The sequence below is a fragment of the Protopterus annectens genome, chromosome 3.part0 (genome assembly GCF_019279795.1).
Source record: "Protopterus annectens isolate FY-2018-M chromosome 3.part0, PAN1.0, whole genome shotgun sequence".
NCBI classification, from domain to species: domain Eukaryota; kingdom Metazoa; phylum Chordata; order Ceratodontiformes; family Protopteridae; genus Protopterus; species Protopterus annectens.
The window spans coordinates 224148725-224158521 of record NC_056731.1 but is presented as its reverse complement, the minus strand read 5'-3'; positions in this window follow the sequence as shown (position 1 = coordinate 224158521).

Genomic DNA, 9797 nt, shown 5'->3' with positions numbered 1-9797 from the left:
AAGGGCAGAAGCCTTCCTGTCAGAGTCAGGAGATCAGAAACCACTTTGGAAACCTGAAAAAGGAGGCCCAAGACATACCTGATCATGTTAGTCTAGTAGTTGATGGCCCGAAAGGATAAAGGAACAGCAGTATAAACCTGTCTGTCCGGCCTCTCCATGGCACTCCTGTCTTTACTTGAAGGGAGTAACTTGGTAGAGGGCAACAGCCTGAAGAGCTTGTCAGAAGAAACTGACACTATTGAAGTGTCAGCAGAAAGACATTTATAAAGGAATTTACATTCATCGGGCACCTTGTAAAATCAATCATGTTTCTTGGGCGCAGGGAGCTAAGAATCAGAGACCACAAAAGCTGCTGAAAAGGTTCCCAGGAGGGCAGCCAGAACAGGGGGAACAGCTGATGGCTTAGAAGACTATATGAAGGAACTCATAATACCCTTTCTGAATGTCAGAGACTCAAGAGCAATCTCACTTAAAAAAAAACCCATTATGCGGCCAACAGTATCACCAAAAGAAGAGTTCCTCCAAAGGGGAATCTAGAGTAATATAATCCTTTTCCTCTGAACCATAGTCAAATGGGGAAGGAATTTGAATCCAGATCTTAATCTGAAGAATTTGGTTCCCTATGTCTTTTAAGAGGAGTGGAAGACCAGGGAGGGGCAGGTACAGACACCTTCTGAGGAGACTTTAAAGTCATTAAAGCATTAAATAACCCCTGAGTAAAATCCACCCATTCACATTGGGGATCCTTAGCTACAAGAGAAATATGCTTGGTTTTCGGATTCCTTTTCTGCTGAACATCTGCATGAAACACCCCCAGAGGATCAGACCCTGGGTGCATTCAATAAGTGTAGTAGGGATCTCCTCCCTAACTAAGATCTGTGGAATCCCATCCGGTCCCTCAGAAATAGTCAGCTTTAGGTTTCCCTTCAATGTCAGGAGCAGTCATTTGTAAAGCTTCTGGGGACGCATGAGAAATCAGTTCCATTCCAGCCTCTGACAGGAATGCAGCAGAGGAACCTGAGGCAGGCACTGGTCAATCCTCTAGGCTTCACTATTCTCAAGTGAGACATCCAGGGGAAGTTGGACAGCAGCTATATCACACTTAAGTTTTTTGGCCTTTTTCTTAGCAGATAGCTGACCCTCAGAATGGGAAGATTCTGCCATAGCACACCAAGCCAACAGTTTAAGACACTGATTTTCAAGGTAAATAGATAAAGAGGAGTGATTACTATGTATGGTGTCAGGGACAAAAGCCTGGCAGATAGAACACCACCCACAGTCATGGGAAGCACCCAAACAGATTGTGATGATCTTTATGGGTATCTGCCTCCCACACTGACATTTTCTCTTTCTGGATGACATGAACCCAACATCACTAAGTAAAAAAAAGACATACCCACAAGTGGCACTTATCTAAAACATGGCTTGGTAACAAGCACAGCAGAAGGGCATTCAGACTGACATTCAATGACAGCATTTGGACAGGTGGCAAAGAAGTTCTGAGTGTGTGCATCCATATGTCACCTTTAAGTCTTACGCCTTGTGCACGGAGGGTACATGTAACATAAGACTCACATGTGTACTAAAGGCTTTGGCAAACTGGACGGATGTTGGGCTGTCCTTGGAAGGAGATCCCCAAGGTTCTGAATACTACAACAGTGATATGGAAGGACATCTGCTTAATCAGTTCCATCTGAAATCTTGTAACATTTGCTAAATCATTCAGAGACTTGAGGGCACAGGTCGCTGATACATAAACATGCTTTCCAAATCTGTCCAAAACCCTAGATTCCCTATTAGGGGGATGGACAGTAGAGCTCTGTTCCTCTAGCTCTTTCCTAGTGGCTGCTGTAACCACCAGAGCATCCACAGAAGGACCCTCTCTCCAATAAGCTCTACCTTTTTTGTGCAACAAGATACCTGTCCAGGTGTTTGGGAATGGGCTCCATGACATCCAGTTCCTTCCAAGCCCATCAGAAGATGAGGTCTGTTATCTCATCTGCCAGGGGGACTATCCAGGTCACAGCTCAGCCAGCTCTGAAAGCCTCAAGGAAAACTTACTCCTCTTGAGAAGGGGGGGTCAGAAGACCAACCTCTTTTCCATTTCAAATATTTGAATATCTCTCCGAATGAAATGTCCTCAAGGAGTAGTTTGGGAGACTGTTCCCCTTCATCAAAGTCAGTGTCTTTGAGTAATGACTCTTGTGGAGAGTCCAGATGTCTCCTTCTACATGTCCACTTCTGAGGGTGCTCTTCAGTGGGATGTTCTAGAAAGGACTCAGATGTGCCAGCAGTGTCCTGAATGAGAATAGTCTCAAGGCTTGACTGGATGAAAAGACTCAGCTTCCACAATAAACAGTTAGGTGTAGGGTGGACCTGAAGGGGTAAGTATGTCTTTTCCAAAGAGAAGAAAGCTATCTCTACTATCTCTAAAGCTGAAGACATGGGGGTCCTCAGTCCCACCCCCAATGCATCTGAAAAGCCTGTGAGGACTGGAACCCAATCCCCAGGCTTCATCCTCAAAGCAGAGGTTGGAGAAGGGAGGGATGGCTCTGAGATCATCAGAGTCAATCACTGCCCCCAGATCCAGTGCAGACACTATGGCCCTGAGAATCTTCTTGATCTAACAAGATCAGACCTGTCTGGGTCACAGAATCTGACACAAACATACTTAAAAGTCCTGGATCCAAAATCTCCAAAACTACCGGATGGATCAGAGTAGAGGTTAAAGTTTGGAGATGTATGGTAGACAGGTCGCAGGTCCAATGGGAGCTGGAACTGGTAACAGACCCAACTGAATCCAAGTGCTGAGAAATTTTCTCACCATCCTATCCACATCCACTTCTGATAGAATCCTAGATGACCTGAGGGAAGATGAAGCTGATGGTGCATGGGAAACTCTCGGAGGTGTGTTTTGAAGGAAGGGAGAGTAAAGCCTAGAATAGACTGGCTCTGGTAAAAACCTAAGTGACATGAACCTGGACTTAGGATACAAAGGTTTAGTTTTAATTTTTGCCAGAGTCGGGCCCTTGAGGGTGGAAGGATCCGAAGTTTTAGCAACTTTCTCAGGCAGACCCGAGCCTGAAGAAGTTGAGGGAGGACAGTGATTAGAGAAGCACTTCCTTGAATCTTGTGTTTTTTTTTACTGCTTCTCCAGAAGATTTCTTAGATGAAGACGGAACTCCAGAGGCAGATGAAGTAGAAGATGGAAGGAGACCTTTCAGAATTTATTTATTCTTTCTCTTGACCAAAGCCTTATTACTGAAAGTTGAACAAATATCACAATTAACATTAAGATGGCCTGGGTGTATGTAATAGACACATTGGGAATGACTGTCAGAGTTAGGAATTTTCTGTCTGCAAGCGGAACACTTTTTAAAGTCAGTAGGATTTTCTGATATAGTAAAAAGGAAAATGTTAAGGAAAATAACAATGGTTAAGTATTAATACCTAATTATAGGTAAGGGAAACAAAATAGTAACAATGGTTAAGAGTGAGATGTGTCACAGGGGTAGTCACAACAAACATAAAGGCTTAAGGCCTAAAAGCTAAATCCAATAAGACTAGACTAGTTAAATGTTTATATATATATATATATATATATATATATATATATATATATATATATATATATATATATATATATATATATATATATATATATATATATATATGTATGTATATATATGTATGTATATATATTTATTTATTTTACATTTGTTGACCGGGCTAGTCTAACTGGATACATGTCCATTTTCAGTAGAGGCCCGGGGAGAAAAGCTCCAAGCATAAGAATAACAATATAACAAAAGCAAATACGTAAAATAGAGTAATAAAGCAACAGTACCATAGTAACATAGGTAAAATGAGAAAAGCACATGGACTAACAAACAGTGACTAAAAAACATTTAGGCAAAAGCTAGACCAGACATAAACAAGCACATGCACTAGACAGCACCAGGGCAATTGCAAAAAGAACAAAGTTCCCAAATCCTATCAAATTACTAAGAATAAAACAAGAGGAGAGAAATAAGTTTTAGGGGCAAGAGGGAGGGCTAGGGTTGAAATAGGAGTGAAATACAGGTTTCAGTCTGGGTTAGCACAAGGACAGAGCCACTTAGTTTTTAGATGTTCTTTTGTTTGGTTTTTGAATAGAGAAGCAAATGCTAGTGTAGATAGTTCAGGAGGGAGCTGATTCCATTTTTTTCCTATAGTGTTTGAGAAAAGAGAGTCACCAGCCTTGTTGTTTGATTTAGTTAAGGAGACAAGTAGTTTATTTGCAGAACGTAGTGTAGCCAGGTATTTATATGTAGAGATCAGATTAGAGAGGATGGGGGTATTGTTTGGGTGGTATAAGATCTTTTGTGTCATAAGTAACTGTTGACAGAGTAAATGGTTCTGTAATTCTAACCATCCTAGTTGTTTAAGGTTAAGGCAATGATGTGTTTTAAAGGGAGAGCATGTGATGAATCTAGCAATACTATTATAGCAGGTAGATAGTTTGGAGATGTTGTTTTTTGAAAGGTTGGTATATATAGCAGAGGCATAGAAAAGGGTAGAAATGAGGTGAGTTTGTGCGATAGTTTGCCTGGCTGAGGGTGTAAGGAAGGGTTTGATTCTGTAGAGGGTACCAAGTTTTCTGTTAACAGTCTTTATGGTGGAGTTAATATGGACATCAAAGTTAAGATGATTGTCGATTGTGACACCTAGTAAGCGGGTGGTAGTATCTGGTGCTATATTAGTAGCATTATTGGAGGTTATAGAGAAGAATGGAGTGGGTGACTTATGAGTTGGTGTAAAGAGTAGTAGTTTTGTTTTCTTTGGATTCAGGAGAAGACGATGTTGCATGAACCAGTTTTCTACTTCTTGGAATACAGTTTGGGTTAGAGATTGGAGTGAGGGTATATTATTGGTAGTACAGATTAAGGTAGAGTCATCTGCATATTGAAAGCAAGTGGCGTGGGGTAATTTCAAGTGGAGATCGTTAATAAATATGGAAAAAAGAAGTGGACCTAAGATTGAGCCTTGAGGGACTCCAGTATTAACGGGAAGTAAGGAAGACAAATTGTTATCCCAGAGTACAGCTTGCTGTCTATTTTGAAGATAACATCTGAACCATTGTAATGCTTGTAGGTCGAGAGAAAGGTGCTTTAGTTTTTCAAGAAGTAGGGTATGATTAACCATATCAAAGGCTTTTGACAGGTCTAAGAATAGTGCAGAGGAAAAGGAGTTATTATTGCGGTTTTTGTTTATAGAGTCAGTGAAGGAGAGAAGAGCAGTAGTAGTACTATGAAATGGTCTAAAGCCATGTTGGCAGTTGGCTAGTAGGTTGTTTTGTAGAAGGTGGTTAAGAATTTGTTTGTGAATACATTTTTCCATTATTTTGGCTAATGGGGAGAGTAAGGCAATAGGTCGGTAGTTAGAGAGGTCAACTTGAAGTTCCACCTTTGTGTAGAGGGATAATATGAGATATTTTCCATAAGGTAGGGATTTTGCCTTCAGTGATGGTTCTGTTAATCAGAATAGATATGGGGTAGTCAATGGCTTGTGCAGCAATCTGTAGGTATTCAGATGGGAGATGGTCAGCGGATGGGGTACAAGGTTTTAGTTTGGTAAGAAGTTTGTAAATAAGAGATGTTGGAACAGGGTGTAAATGAAAGGTTGGGGAAGAAGTATTAGAGGTATTCAATTGTGAAGCAGGTAAAGGTGGTAGAGAGTTTGCTAGAGATTGAATGGCTTCTCTAAAGTATTTATTAAAGGCATCAGGGATTAGGTTGAAATTATTTTGGTTGAAACCTACAGGGGTGGGAGTAGTAGTGTTTCCTGGCTGAAGAAGTTTATTAATTCCTGACCAGAATTTTTTTGGTGTATGTTGTGAAGTTTGTTGGAGGTTTAGGTAGAAGTCTTTTTTATCCCTAAGGGTATCTCTCTTGGTAGCATTTCTTAATTGTTTGAAGAGAAGGTGATCAGATGGGCATTTGGTAGTTCTCCATTTAGCCCAAATTTTGTTTCTAAGTAGCATTTTCTGCCTAGTTTGTTTAGTTAGCCAAGGGGCAGATTTGGTTCTTATTCTAATGGAGCGGAGTGGAGAATGGTGATTTAGTATTTGAATAAAGTTAGTATTAAAGTAGGTTACAGCCTCATTAAGTTCCAGATATGTTAGTGGTGACCAATTACATGCTTTTAGTTCGTTTATAAAACTGTCAGGATTGAAGTGTTTTTTTGAGCGTGAGGTTATAAGATTAGGAGTATTTGGAATGTGAACCTTTTTTCTGATAATGTAAGTAAGCATATGGTCACTGATATTACCAGGAAGGGTTCCTGGAGTATAGTTGTTAGGATGGCTATTGATAAGGATCCAATCAAGGGTAGATTCTTTACTATTAGGTTTGTGAATTCTAGTAGGAGTAGTTATTAACTGATAGAAGCCAAAAAGATTTAAGTGGTTAGTTGGGGTCAGAGAATTACAGGTGAGACAGTCAATGTTAAAATCTCCTAGTACAATGGTCTCTTGGGGAAGTTGAGTAGATAGGTAACTAAGTAGGTGTTCAAGAGTACTAGTGTTGTTTCCAGGGGGCAGATATATACAAAATAAGTAGATAGATTTAGAATTGTTTAATTGGAGAGTGACAGATAATGTTTCGGCTTTGGTGTCAAGTAATGGGATAGTGTTAGACAGGGAAATCTGGAGATTGTTTTTATAGATAATAGCAATTCCTCCACCTTTTTTGGTTATGCGGTCATGTCTAAGGATGTTGTAACCTGGAGGGGTAATTTCTTGGTCTAGAGTGGATGGTTTTAGCCATGTTTCTGTAAGACATAAGATGTCAAAAGAGTGTAGGTGTAGGAGAGCATGAAGGTGTGAGATTTTATTATTGATACTTCTAATATTGAGATGAGCTATTAGGAGGGAGTTATGTGCTTTAGATAATGTGGAGTGCACAGGTGAAGTTATATTATCTAGGATATTGGAATTATGACCATTGGGGCCTGGGTTTGGATGAATATCACCATCTGAGAGGAGATTACAATGGTGAAGTAGTTTTATATTCAAGATTTTATTGAGGTTAATCAAACTCTTTTTAGAGGGGAGGTATGTTACAGGTGTTACTCTATGATATTTTGGGAGTATGTAGTTAGACATAGAGGTATATATATATGGATTACTATCAAAAGGACGAAAATCACATCCACGAATGGTGATTTCCACGACAAATAACATTGACTCATGAATATTTAGGGTTGAGATAATACAGGGTTGGGAGTGTGGCCTAATGGTTGAAGTGTTTGCCTTACAAACACAAAGTGCAGGGTTTGAGTCTCACAAGGGATAATTGTCTAGACTTAAAATGGCTCACAAGGGCAGTTAGCCTAGTACTAATCTATAAATCTAAATCTAAATATCAAGTAGGTTGAATGATCGATGCAGCAACGTCGACAAATTTTGTTGACCTTAAGGTGGAACTCTCCCTTTGACATACATGCTATAACTCCCTGCCCGTGTACAACCTTCTAAACGGACGTACAAATGAACGTCGTCATTCCGACAGTCACTCCTACCATGGTCGAGGAGGTGGCTGTTGAGCATGTTACTGTCATGCTTTTGATGGTAAACCTACATATATAGGGAATAACAGAAAGGGATTCTTCTGTGTAAAATGAAAAAAAATGCAAAACTGCTAGAAAAATTTGCAAAAAACTGAACTTATCTAAATTAACCTGCTTGACCTAATGGTGACTACATCTTATTGCTGAAGTGGCAAATGAGATCTAAGGTATCTTAGAAGTGGATGTGGGATTATGGGTAAGGGGAAGAGCTTGAGCTATGGAGCCTTGAGGAAGGGTCTGCTGAATGAACTGTAAAGCCACTAGACATAGGGAGAGTAATCTGTTGTTTAGAAGATTGGCAATTTGAAGGAGCATGTTGAGTTGATAACCGATAAACTCCATGGGCTGAGTAGGTGACAGTTGACTTTTGGATTGATTGACTGTAATCCCTAGTTGCTGTACAAGGTGGAGCATTAGGTCCTGTTGCTGGACCAGGAAAATTCATGGAAGCAGCAGTAAGGAGCCAATCATCTAAATACAGGAATATCTGGATCCCTTGCAGTTGGAGATGAGCTACCAGTGGCATAACTTTCATGAGAACTCAGGGGGCTGTTGTGAGACCGAATAGCAGTGCTCTGAACTTAAAATGATTGGTTCCAGATCAGAAATGCAGAACTTTCTTGTTTCACTTCTCTATCTTTATGTGGTAGTAGGCATCCTGGAGATCTATAGAGCACATCCAAATCATCCTTCCTCAGAACAGGCAATATGGACTGTACTGTGACTACCCAGAACTTTGTCTGTTGTACAAATTGATTGAGATGGCTGAATTCCAAAACTGGCCTGAGGTTCCCTTTCTTTTTTGAAACTAAAAAGAATCTGGAATATATTCCAGATCCTAATTGGTCTAGGGGAGCTGTTGCATGACTCTTTTTTCCTTTGACAGGTAGAGAAGCAGATTCCAACAGCAGACAGGGTTTTGCCATTTTGTTCAGTGCTAGTAAGCAACTCTTTAACTTTTGCTCTGAAAACTGAGGAATCATAATGAGGCATCTTAAAGCCTTTCCCAAAATTGCATAGGCGTATCCATGCATGCTGACGCATGTTCATACCAGTTACTACTGCCCTAGCTGTGCCATCAGCTGTGTTGGAAAGCAACACATGAACACATTAGACATAGACTGTAAGGCAGACCACAAGGAGTCCACTGTTTTTGAACATCCACTGGTAAATTACTTGTGAAGGAATTGTTAAACTCTTTGGGCAGGTCCCTCTGAAAACATGTCATATGGACAAGAGAGTTCGGCACTCTAAGTGTGAAGGTTGCTGAAGCATATATCTGTTTACTGAACCTGTCCAACACACTTGCCTCCCTGTTGGGGGATGGACAGACAGACTCTCCTTGGACAGTTCCTTTTTCATGGCTGCCACTATTACCATGGCATCTACAGGTGAACACTTGCTCCACTGCTTCCTGTCTTTCAGTGCTACCAAAATACTATGTGTTTTTCATGGGTATAGGTTCCACTACATAAAGGTCCTTCCATGCCTGCTGAACCACCAGGTCTGGAAGGGCATCAGTGGGTGGAACCATCCAAATGCAGATGAGCCAAGTTCCAAAGGCCTTGTGGAACACATATTTGTCTAGTGAAGGAGTTTCAATGCATTAACCCCCTCGATGCTTAATCAATTCCGTGGTGTCACCAAATGTGACATCTTCCAGAAGAGATCTTGAGGAACCTTCATCTTCATCCAAATCTGTCTTCAGTAACAGACCCTGGGGAGGAGTCAAGACATTTCAGTTTGTAAGTCTGTTTTCTAGGACTTTGTCTTGGGAGAATTCCAGGAGACAGATCAGAATCAGACTGGGAATTCGAATGTCGAGTATCCCCTAGGCCTAAAGGGACTGACTGTCCCCATCAATCTGAATGAATGGAGCAAGACAAAGGATCCAACAGAAGTTAGTCAAAGTCAAAGTAAACTTTATTGTCATTTAGGACTACACAAGTGCAGCCTAAATGAAATTCCAAGTATCAGATCACCAGAGAGTACACAGGAATATAGGAAGCAAGGATAACAAGAACAACAGTATAACATTTCAATTTAAAAAATATATTCAATACAAGACCCACAGAAGGATAAATAAATCAATAACAAACAAAGTAAAGCAGCAAAACACCAAAGCAGTAGATCCACGTTTAAAAGAACCAGACCGTGTGATGAAGTATAAAAAACTTTTTTAATCTTGT